This window comes from Camelus ferus, chromosome 2, assembly GCF_009834535.1.
Source record: "Camelus ferus isolate YT-003-E chromosome 2, BCGSAC_Cfer_1.0, whole genome shotgun sequence".
In the NCBI taxonomy this organism is placed as follows: domain Eukaryota; kingdom Metazoa; phylum Chordata; class Mammalia; order Artiodactyla; family Camelidae; genus Camelus; species Camelus ferus.
In genome coordinates, this window is record NC_045697.1 from 9754126 (window position 1) to 9766690 (window position 12565).

Below are 12565 nucleotides of genomic sequence, written 5' to 3' on the forward strand. Positions count from 1 at the left end.
GTCACCATAGCCTAGCCAAGTTGACTCATATAATTAACTTCTACCAACATTCAGAAAACTCCTGCAGCAGCAGGGAAAAAAGAGCTTTGGCTTTGGAGATGTCAACTCCTTTGGCCTCCTTTCCAGATTCTGGCAAGGGGGAAATAACAGTCTGGGTGAGAGAACTACCAGGTTTTAAAATGCTGACAAGCTGCAAACCAGCCCCAAATGGACTTCTGACTGGGTGATTAACACAGGCAGGGCAAGGCTACCTAGGCACCACCTTCTCAGCACATTTCTGCACCCCGGGCACAATCCACTTGCCCACGAGCCCTGCACCCCATTGGGAGTGGGGAAGGCTTCACCACACAATGAAAAGGAGTGACTATCATTAGTTGTGACTCTTGCCCCAGCTTGCCACTCCTAGCTGGACTGGGCCAAATGGATTCCATTGCCAGGTTGTCATAAATGTCTTCCCAGCCCCAAGCCACGTGCCTTTTCTGCTTAGCTGCATTTTGGTGTCATGGGAAAGCACTCACACACCCCTTCCCTCTGCAGGCTCAGGGGAAGCGCCCACAGACGGCTGTGGGAAGCCCTGGCTGGGAGGTCCACACCCCCGAGGCCTGGCACTGACTGAGGCCCTGGGACTTTCTGCTTTGACTCATTGACTCAGTCATGCCCGGGCCCAAGAAATCAAGCCTATCTCTTTATCATTTTACTTTTTACTTTTTAAACAAGGAATTTGTTGTCTTCTCCAGGTGTGAAGCATCTTTCTGCTTTGGAGGTTGTCTGCACCCTTATAAAAGAATTGGCCGCAGGCTCATTGCAGGCTACTTTATTCCTGGGTCTCTCATCTGGGAAGCAGGAACCTACCCACAGAATCCTTGGAAGGGTTGCATGAAATATTGGATCCTAAGTGTTTGATGCCAGTGTGTACCGAACAAAATCTTTCCTCTTCCCTGTTGTCTACGTAAAGTGCTCGTTGCAACGCAATTCCCCACGTGTTGTCCCATTGGACCACATGATGTTCTGCGAGACAGGTACCAATTATCCCCTCGGGACAGAAGTGGAAACTGAGAGTCAGTTTGCCATCCTCCCAGCTTTGGCGTGCTGGGAGGAGGCCCCACTTTGTTCCCAAGTGCATCCATTAGCCACCTGAAACCTTTTGTTTCACAACATTTGACAGATCAGGGCAAACAGGTGTCTGAGGAAACAGCGGATGAGGATAGGCAGCCAAGAGCAAGCCCTGGGGGCTCTGTGGCAAGGCCCAGGGCAAAAAGTGGGCCACAGCAGAGGAGGAAGGCAGGACATGCAGGACTATGCTCAGGGTGCCAGCGTGGGGAGCTGAGGGGAGAAAGAATGAGGATCGGAGCCACACAGCACAGGGGGAGAAAGAAAAGGCATGTGAAGAATCAACTGTCTGAGGTTCTGTAAACACTGGTGAGAGACAGGCCACATCTGGTCCTCCACCCCAACTGCTATGTCAAAGCCACTCTCATCTCTAGCCTGGAATACTGCCACAGTCTTTCAGCTGGTCTCCTGCTTCTGATCTTGACTCCTTCAGCCTAGTCTAGGCTCTACCCAACAGCCAGAGAGAGTCCATAAAGGCAACAGTCAGCTCATGTCACTCCTTTGCTCAGAACTCTGCAGTGGCTCCTGGCTCAGAGCAAAACCAAAGGCCTCACAAAGGCCTTGTGATGCTCTCCGTGCTCTGCCCTCCATCCCCGACCTCTCTACTACTTCCCCACGATGCTTTTTGCCTGACCACACACCCACAAGTCCCGTGTCCGTGGTCTGACAGCTTCTGCACTGGCTGCTCCTCCATCTGGAAGGCTCTCCCTGCAGAGATCTCCCCAAAGTTAACTCCATTGCTCAAATCTTGTGTTCTCAGTGGGGCCTACACTGCATGCTCTATTTCCTCCTAAGAATTGCCCTCAGCCCCTACTGTCTTAATTTCCCTTCTATGTTCTTCTTTCTCCTTCATGTCCATGTGTTTTTAACAAATTTTATTTAGTCTGTATCATCTGTCCTTCATCACTAGAATGTCAGCCTCACAAAGGCAGGAAACTGTTGGTTCATGACTGCATTCTAAGGTCTGAGAATGGACCCTGACAAATAGTGGGTGCTTCAGAAGCATTTTTGAAAAACTGCAGAAATGAATAAATGCATAAATGAATGAATGAATGAAAATTAACTTTGGAGCCAGACAGACTATGAGCTTGAATCTACCTCCAAGCTGCCCACCCCAGGCGGGTAGATTAAGCTTTCTGAAGCTGTTTCCTCATCTGTAAAATGGGAATCCTAGTGTACACCTCATAAGATTGCTACGGGGATTACCTAAACGAACTTTACATAAAGTGCCTTGCATAAACTAGGCTGTCAACAAATGTTAATTTTCTTTAAATATTTTCAGAGATTTTCAGCGCCAGAGTATCTAAGAAGAGAGATTGCTTATTTTGATATTCTGAGCTGATAGAATCAACAAAACTTTGTGAACACCAACCTGAGCCAGGCACTATGCTAGTCGAGTGAGGAAGAACAGATAAGAAAGCAACTGTGCCCTCAAGGATCGCAGAATCCTTGAGAGACTCTGATCCAGCAGTTCTAAGTGTGACACATTCCATTAGACACATTCAGGAGATGTTTTGAGAGGGAAAAAAGTGGCAGAAATTAATTTTTTAAAAAACTTATTTTGAAATAATTTTAGGCTTGCAAGAATTTGCCAAATAATGCAAAATTCTGTGCTCCCTTCCCCCAGTTCCCCCCAAAGATAATATCTTTCATGTATCTTACATCCATTATCAAACCAAGAAATTGACATCAAATAGTTTAAACCAGAGATCTTATTCAGATTTCACCAGTTTTTACATACATTCTGTGTGTGTGTGTGTGTGATACTATGATACTATGAGTTTTTATCACATACATAGAGATTAACTGTTGAAGAAAATCAGAAAGCATTTCACAAAGGTAACACAGTATCTTGTTTACTTCTCATGATATTTCGGATTTAATATTTCCATTTTACAGATGATATAATAAAGCTTAGAAAAGCTAAATGATTTACCTAAGAGGACATAGTTCCTAAGTGGCAGAGCTGGTACCTGCAACCTTCTGACACTCAGCATGTCTTGATGTAAAAAACAAAACAAAACAAAACAAAAAACCCTAAAGTTGGAGGTTGGGGTGGGATAGCATTAGAAGGAATCATCAGGGCTTTGTCTCCAGACTTCACTTGCCGTCGACAAGTTTGCTGCTACAGAATTGCTCCTTTGTATATACCAGATTGCTATTTTCTTTAATTTTGCCCCAATATCTGAGCTCTAGAATATCTGGAATACAAAATGCAGGCCAAAAAAGCCCTGATATTTCAATATTTCCTGGGGGAAGGATTTCCCAGGACTGTTTCACTCTTATACTTTCCAGCCAGAGTCACCTTTTTGGGCTGTCAGCTGGAATCCTACAGAGCAAAGAAAGCAAAAAGGTTTTAAAACAGGAGACATGGGGAGAGGCTTAAACAGCTTGGGAGGAATCCTGCAGAAAGAAAGTGACTGTTGTCCTTCCTTCTGAAGCTCCTTTTTGTTGCCCAGTCTGGCTGAAAGCAGCAGGGTCTGAACCTCAGCCAAGGGACAAAGGGCTTTTTTGGCTAAGAGAAGTAATTGTGGTCACGATGGGCCAAAACAGGAGGGGAATATTTTACAGGGTAACAGGGCTACCGAATGTCAGAATTGGTGCTGCGGGATGTGCATTAATTCCACAAGTATCCACTAAGCACCTGCTCTGTGCCAGGCACACTCACATGATAAAGAGACATCCCTGTCAATGAACTCCCAAGCCAGTAGAAGAGTCACTCATTCTGTTCATTCATTCACTCACTTAATCTCTCACTCCTTTAGAATATAATTTAGTAATTAAGAACATAACCTTGAAATAAAAAAGACAGTTTCATTCATTCATTCAATAAATAAATAAATATTTATTCAGTGCCTGCTACATGCTCAGCTCTGGTGAAGACACTAGGAAACAAAGGTGGACAAAATATAGATCATAAAGTCAAGGACATTGGTTGGGGACTGGGGAAGGGAGAGACAATGAACAATAAGTATAATAAATAAATTAGTATATTAGAAGCTGGTAATGGGAAAAAGAAAACAGAACAGGGAAAGGGGCCTGGGGAATATAGAGCAAGGGAGTTTAGAATGTAGTTTTAAGTAAGGTTGTCAAGATAGGCCTTCTTGAGAAAGTGGCATGAGAGCAGAGACCAGAAGTAGGTGACAGGTGGGCAACCATGCGGATGTGGAGTGGAGGAGGGGAGGAAACGCTGGTAGGGGAACAGCCAGAGACAAGGCCCTAATGTGGGGCCAGATCTGTCCATGAACAAGGTTAGGGACAAGAAGGGGAGGGGGAGGAGGAAGAGAGCTAAGACTGGGCAGACGGTGCAGGGCCATGAGGGCCATGGTAGGATTTCTGTCTTTACTGGGTGACATGAGCAGCCATGGCAGGGCTTCAGCAGGGAATGGCCATGAGCTGTCTCATGTTCCAGCAGGATCTCTCCAGCTGCCATGGTGGGAATTGACTTTAAGTGCACAAAACTAGAGGCAGGAGGAACTTCCAGAAGACCATTGCAGTGATCCTGGGGAGAGATGGCAGAAGCCCCGGTCAAGAAGGCAATCATGGAGGTGATGAGAGGTGGCTGGATTCTGAACCTATTTTGAAGGCAGAACCAAATTCCTGACAGATTGAGTGTGGTGTCCAAGAGGAAGGGAGGAGTCAGTGATCATTCTAAGGTCAGTGGCCTGAGCCAATAAGGATAATTTGGAGGCCAGTTAAAATTGTGACACTGGGCAAGTCTCTAAACTCCCATTTTCTTCTCTATAAAATGGAGACTAATATCTGTATTATAGGGTTGTTGCAGACATTGAAAAAGATAATACATGCAAAGCATTCAGTCTGTGAAGGGAGTACAGAGGAGGGATAGAAAATCAGCTAAATCTTACAGGATGTGAGAATGTGAACAGAACATCACATTGAGGACTTTTGAGAAACACTGGTTATGGATGGGGTGGAGCAGGGAGTGAGGAAGATGAATAAGGAGACTAAGGTTTCATTCTCATAACAGCTACTAATTGTTATACTACCTTAAGTAAATCTTTTAACCTCACTCTACCTCTATTTCTTAATGTAAAATGAGAGGAGGGCTGCTATGAGATCAGGGGTCTACAAGCAAATCCAACACACGTTTTTGTAAATAAAGTTTTATTAGAACACAGCCATGCTCATTTGTTTCCATATTGTCTAGAGCAGCTTTTCTGCCACAACAGTTGAATAGCTGTAACAGGGACAGTATGGACTTCAACAGAGACTTAAAATGTTGAAGTCCATTCTGTCTCTGTTTATCATCTGGCCCTTTACAAAGTTTACAGACCCTTGATCTTGATCATTGTTTTTGACATTGCTATAGACAGACAGCTACGAAATCCTTCTTCAAATGGCATCTTAGTCAGAAGCCTAACATATAATACAGAATCCATGTGGATCTGGCTGGCTGAAGAGTAGGGGTGGGAGTGATGGGTGTCTGTTCCCACCCAGGCTCTGACCTCTCTTACAACTAAGGTAAATGGTGAGGGACCTCTTCTTCATCCCTGTGGTTCCTAAGATCACAGTTTGAAAAGCAGGACTCTAAGATCATCTCTTGGGGCTTTTCCAGGTCTATAATTCCAATAGTCCACAGATTCAACGTTCAAACGAAGTCTAAATAGACTCAGATCAAAAGTGAACAGAATAATGGAAATAACAAGCTTCAGCAAGGAGACCATGCCAAATTAAACTTTCTAAATTGGATAAATTAATACTTGGTTTGGGCCTCAAAACTGTTTTTTCTCATGCATGGGATGTTAATGTAAAGCCAAATTTCAAATCATGTTGTGTCAGATACTTTTAAAAGTTAGAGGCAGCATTTCCACATTCCTGGCAAATCTTCCCCGGAGACAGCTCTATCCTACAGAAGGAAAAGTGGAATATTTGGGTGGAGACAGCCTCTGCCACACAGGAGACAATTTACATAAAAAATACATAGTTGGAGATGATAACAAAATGTTAAATGATCACTATTAATTGATTACCTATAATGGCCCCCTTTGTGCTAAAAATGAAATACTTATTATTTTCACCAAAATGAGCAATAATTGCTCTATATCAATATAAATATAATAATCATTATTTTTGAGATGGGAAAACTTTATTTCAGAGCAATTAAGAAATAATAATGACAGCAGCACTTTTTGAGCATTGATTTTGAAATGGGCTAAAGACTTCACATCCAAGGTTACTCAAGGTTATAAGATGTTGAGCAAAGTTTTAAACCCAGGCTTGCCTGAGTCTAAAGTCCATGCTCTGTCCATTATTAATTAAATCTCTCTTTCATTTTCCATAGTTAAAATGTACATAATAATGCAAGTTGAGTCCTCACTTCGGCAGCACATACACTAAAATTGGAACAATACAGAGAAGATTAGCATGTCCCCTGAGCAAGGATGACATGCAAATTTGTGAAGCGTTCCATATTTTTCTGAAAACTAAAGGAAGACCTCGTGGACCATGTGACATAGGACATTTAGGATAATATATCAAGTTAAATGTCCAGAGAAGGAGTTCAGAGGATCCTTTGTAAAATCTGGTGACTGGCCTTTTCTTCTGTGCTCTTGGCATCCTAAATTTATCTACCCATCACATTCTCTTGAATTTCATATTTGTGTTTAAAAGTGGTTGTGTATGTATGTAAAAAGGAACCATGTATTCTGAGAATTAGTAAAGTGAGAGACATGACGCTACTGAAATAAGGTGAAAAAATAATACAAGTTGATATTTACGGAGTGCTTCCTGTTTGGCAGTCTCAATTATATGCGTTTAATATATACTGATGTATTATAATATATAACCTGAAACATATTGCAGTACCAATATCTTTATATCTAGAATATATATCCATCCATAGTCTGTACTGCAGATACGTAGCTGTATACAGTACATATATACGCACATACCCAGACCACAACGTCTACACATATAAATAGACACAGCTAGATACATAGAAACATAGGTGTGGGAGGAGGGGAGAGCTCAAGAGATGGAGCACATGCTTAGCAAGCAGAGGTCCTGGGTTCAAGCCCAAGTTCCTCTTCTAAAAACAAATAAATAAACCTAATTACCCCAAAGAAAATAATTTTAAACATTAAAAAAAAAGAAACATATATACATGTAGATACATATAAATACAACATAGATGCATACACATATAGGTACCTGGCATATATCTGTGAGTGTGTGTGTGTAAAAAAACGTGTATCGTATATGTACCGTAATGAATTCTGAATATACATGTGTGTGTATATATGTGTGCACGTATGTATATACACTACATCTCACATCGTTATCATGTGCTTTATACAGATGGAGGAAATGAAGCACAGAGAGGCTGAGGAACTGTTCACAGCCTCACTGTGAACAGCGGCTCCTGCAGACGTGACCCTGGCAGCTAGATGCCACAGCTAGAGCTCTAAGCACAGAGGTCCGCCACCTGTGCTAATTCTCTTGGTTCACAGACCTGTTTGTCTGCCCTGACACCAGACCATGAGGCCTTAAGGACAGGGACCTGGCCGTGTTCACCATCACACTCCCAGGACCCAGCACTGCCCAGCACACTTCAGTACGTGTTTATTAAGTTGAATTGGTGACATTCCAGGAAAACTGCTACCAAGAGTAGGACTAGAGTTTAGAATCTGTGAGGTTAGAGAAGGAGCAACAATCTCTGCCAGAAAAAGAAAATAACCTGGCAATTCAAGAAGCAAAACTGAAGTCCAAGTGTGCAGTGCACTCCTCACTGTCTTTCCGGTGAGCTTGTGCACTCCTCGCCCAGCCTGCCGGGGAGGCTCTTCCTCCGACCCTCTTCTCATGTGCATCTCGGCCAAAAATTGCTCAAGGACCCAGGAGACAAGAACATGCTTTTCTTTTTGTGTTGGGAGTTTGGGGACTGTGTCTGAGATGGAGAGAAATCCCAGGTCTTTAGAAGTTCATCTAAATAAAAATGGGGCCTGTGTGAGGAAGGTCTTAGAGTTCCCTAATGAGGTGACACGGACACATAAACATGAAATACATAACTAAGATTTATGAGGGGCTTTAGCTGTCACAAAGCACAGCCACGTACAGCATCCTGGTTAACCTATCCCGACCGGACTCAGCCAGCTCTTACCACTTCTCACCAGGTGAGCGGGCGTGGGTTTTCATTAGGTTGCTGGCTTTTGCTGTTGTGGCTGCTGTCTTTGTTAATTTTTAAGGAACCAATATTTAGACTTTCCGTGAAGATGGTGTATTGAATTCACTTTGTTTCTCTGTTCCACACAAATAGAAATGAAAGGGGAAAACAAATTACACACTTACACACATACACACACACACACAGATACTACCAGGAACAAAGTGGTAAAAGATTACCTTTGTTAAATGATGAGTAGAACAAAGACACAAATGAGCGAAAGGGGCTGCAACCCTGTGGCCCCTGGGCTCTGAGCCTGGAGTGGGGCTGAAGGTACAGCTTCTGCAGAGTGACTGAAATAAAACTTAAGCTACCGCCCAAGATGGGGAGCAAGTTTCACTACTCAAAGCCAGTGGACAGATATATAGGGTTTTCCCACTTACAAAAAAAAAGGCAAGGAAATGTCTGCTGCCCACCCCCACCTGGAGCTATGAATTTTAGCAAGCTTCAGGCTTGAGAGAGCCCAGAGGACATGGGCACCACTTCTCAAGTAGGACTGGAATCAGGTAGCATGTTGACTTGGAGACTGGATCCACTCCATTCTCATGATTAGTGTGAGGGACAGGATTCCTAAAATACTGGGAGGAGACCTAGGGATCCAAACATGGGCCTGGGAGCCAGGGGAAAGGACTGTCAAGTCATTAGGTAAGGCGGGACTGATACAGATGGAGAGAGAGAGAGAAAATAAATAAGTAAATAATCTCATGTAACTCTAAGCCTAAGCGAGTTCTATTTCCTGGCCAAACCTTAGTGGAATAGAAACCAGGAATCAGAAATGCTAGATAGCTGTGAAGTTGGAGAGACAACAGACCCAAGACTAGGAGGACTGATTAAAGGTGTACACATGAAAGACGCAGTTAGACTTCTAGGGCACCTGCTGTAGCCAATGTGACATAATTCCTCTTCCCTCTTCACTCACCCCTTGGCCACAGAAGACCGGAATGTTACCACTGAAGACACTGAACCAGAATATTCTGGACTCAGGGGCATCGGGCATAGCAGAGGGAAGGGTGAAGAGCTAAAAATGCTGAAAATGAGAGTCTAGCATCCTTCTTTCCCTAAACTCCCAGAAGGCCATCAGGCAGCCTTATACCCACAGGCAAGAGACTGGATGATTCGGGAACTCCTTAGGAGACTGAAAAGCCCAAGTGAAAAGACCTGGACAATTAGAAATTGCTGGACAATTAGAAATTCTGCGAGGAAATGGCTGAAATTTGCTCCATTGCCCCAGAGTGAAGCTCACCACTCAATAAGCCTTAACCTCATGTGCTGGGCTTTCAATAAGCTTTTAAGTGCCTTACTTTTCAATATAAATGGACAGAAAAGAATCACCAATTTTTTGGAGATCACTTGTAATATAATAAACAGACCAACACAATCTTTTTTTTAAAGAAACAAACATAAAATTCAGGAAGCAAAAGAAATTAAGGGGAAAAAAAAAAAAAATATATATATATATATATTCCCAGAGAAGTAAAAGATACTGCATCCATGAAACAGGAACAAACATTATTCAAAAGGAACAGTCACAAAACAAGCAACAACAAGAAAAGACCTCTTCAAAATTAAAAATCAAAATGCATCTGTTCTCAGGAAGAAAGGGAGACTGGGTAAAGGTAGGCACCTAGGTGATGACAAACACCAGGTACACAGTAACAATCTAGAGGGATTTAGCTGTTCTCTCTGAGTAATAAGGAAAGGAAAGGCGATGGGAGAGGAACCCACAGGGTGTTCACCTGTATCTGTGATGGTTTATTTCTTTTAAAAAAACACTTTTTGAAGTAAATATGTCAAAAATGTTAAGATTTGACAAAGCTTTTTGGATACTGTCATATCATTCCTTTTCATATTCTCTGCTTCATATTCATTTTTAAAATATTTCACATAATAAAAATATCAAGTTCATTTTTAAAAGGCCTACTTTTTCACCACAATTCTTCTATTAAGGAAAAAAAAAACATTCTAAGCACACATACATATATAAACAATTAAAAAAATACGTAGAAGACATAAACTTCACTACAAGTTGTTTCCTACTTGGAGCTTTAGTTATTTTAACTTTTACAACAAAATTTCAGAATCATCAAATAATTAAAGTCTTGACTGCCCCTAATTATTATCCTTGTCATTGCTATGAACCAGCATTAGTTGAACACCTACTGTGTGGCGATAAATGTCAGGCTTTCTTCCAAACAGCATGTTCTAGGTGTCAGTTCACTTGCGCTGTATTGGCTTGTGGATTCTGGATCATTTCCTAAATCTCTGATTCCCTGTGCAAAGGCCAATGCACTTCCCTATTGATTCAAACTGTAGTTGTAGCGAGAAGAATGGAAATAACACTCTTCTCAAATGCATGGGAGTCTGTGAGCACATTGTCTCACTCTCCTTCCAAAAAAAAACGCCTATTGAGTAATTATAAGTGAGACTGCTGGCTCCAGAGATTTCTGCTTGGCTGAGAACTTCCACTTTTATGACACCAATCACCACCACCAATCCATGTACATAAAAATAGATGCCCCCTCTCTTAAATGCTATGGTAAACTGCTTGCAGGTATCTTAGACCACTTTCCCATCACACCTCCTTCCCTATCCTCCAAATGCCTGTTTACTTATTCATCTGCCCCTAAAGACGGGATCTCTTTAAAGGAAGGTGCACTGTTTTGGTGGTATTTCCAACACATAGCCCAGGGCATGGTACACAGCAGGTGTTCAATAAATACTTTTTTGAATAAGTGAGCAACTGAATGTCAGCCTTATCTCTCTGCCATTGTCCTACATCCTGGTGTTGCTGCTTGGAGACAGCAGAGCCAAGAATGGTGGTCCAAAGCTTTCCCTTATTACCCCTAATTCACACAACTGTGAAACGCTGCAGAATGCACACCCGCCAAAAACGAATTCCTACATGTTCAGTTCACAGTAGGTCATTTGAAATTTGCTGCCACTGAAGTATCAGAATTTAAAGGTTCCAATGACTGGGGAAACAATTCCCATTACCGACAGAAGAGTCACAAGGAACAACATTAAACTAGTTTGGCATGTGGACGATTTAGTGTGAATGATGGATTGTCAGAATTTCTATGTCATCAGAAGAAATAAGCAGAGAAGAACAAAATCTCTGTCCAAATGCTCAGGTACCTCATTCATTTCCTGTTTTTCCAGTAAATTTGCAGTAGACCTAACCCTTAATATTTTCACATCTCAGTTCTTATGGGGATATATGAGTCTCCCCAAAGCTTTATGGAGCCAGAGCCTTAAGCATCTGAGGTCACACTGTTCCTGAACCTTTTCTAGCTCATGCACCACTACTGAAAATTCTGGGTTCTATCCATGTTTTATAAGAAGGTAATGAACTGCACACATTTAAGAAAACTGTTACTCTATTTTACCATCTACATTAAGTTTAAGAAATTAAAAATCATGAGTGACATTGTTGATATTATTACTACTGTTCATAGTAGGTTGAATAGTGTCCCCCCAAAATTCACATTCACCTAGAATCTCACAAGGTATTCTTATTTGGAAATAGGGTCTTTGAAAATGTAATTAGTTAAAGATCCCGAGATTAAATCATATGTGATTTAGGGTGGGCCCTAAATCTAATAACTGGAGTCCTTATGAAAGGAGGAGAGGGTACAGAGAGACACAGGGAAAAGGTCATGAGAAACATGGAGGCAGAGATGAGAGTTATGCTACCACATCCCAGGAGCCTCCAGAAGCTAGAAGAAGCAAAGAACCATCCTCCTCCCCTAGAGCGGGGCTGCAGGCCTGCTAGTGTCTTGATTGCAGACCTCTAGCCTCTAGAACTGTGAGAGGATAACTTTCTGTTGTTTCAAGCCACCTGGTTTGTGCTACTTTGTTATGGTGGCCTTAAGGAAACTAAAACATTATTGGTTTTGAAAGCATTGAACTAATAATTGCATCATTGGTTGAAGATGGTAAAAATGTTACACTACTACAAAGGATAATAAGAAACAATTTTATCACTGGGAATAAGGAAGCAGGAATTCTTAGGAAGCATTTGGAAAAGTGGATTCCACTTGGCCACAGCCGAGTCCCATGATCTGTGGTAAGTATGGAACACAAAAAAGCACGGTTAGGCGGGGTCATCAGTACTTCTCTAAAATGACCAGCAAAAGGGGCCAGTTACACACCAGATCAAATGCATTCTCTTAGAAAGAGGTTCTTTTTTACTGATAGAGAAGTTGGGAGTTGCAGGACTCTATCAATGTCCCAGGCATTTTTATATGAACATATCAGGTATTAAGACATAAAAGT

The 12565-nt window shown here is 42.1% G+C and overlaps 1 long non-coding RNA gene and 1 other non-coding gene across 4 annotated transcripts in view; one reads left to right on the forward strand and one right to left on the reverse strand.

The window, feature by feature from the left end:
• LOC116668000 overlaps positions 1-12565 on the reverse strand; it is a 269658-nt gene that overhangs the window by 205606 nt on the left and 51487 nt on the right. The window lies entirely within an intron of this gene.
• On the forward strand, positions 6441-6547 carry LOC116659407. Its single transcript, XR_004314785.1, has one exon. It is a non-coding gene; the product is annotated as a U6 spliceosomal RNA (small nuclear RNA).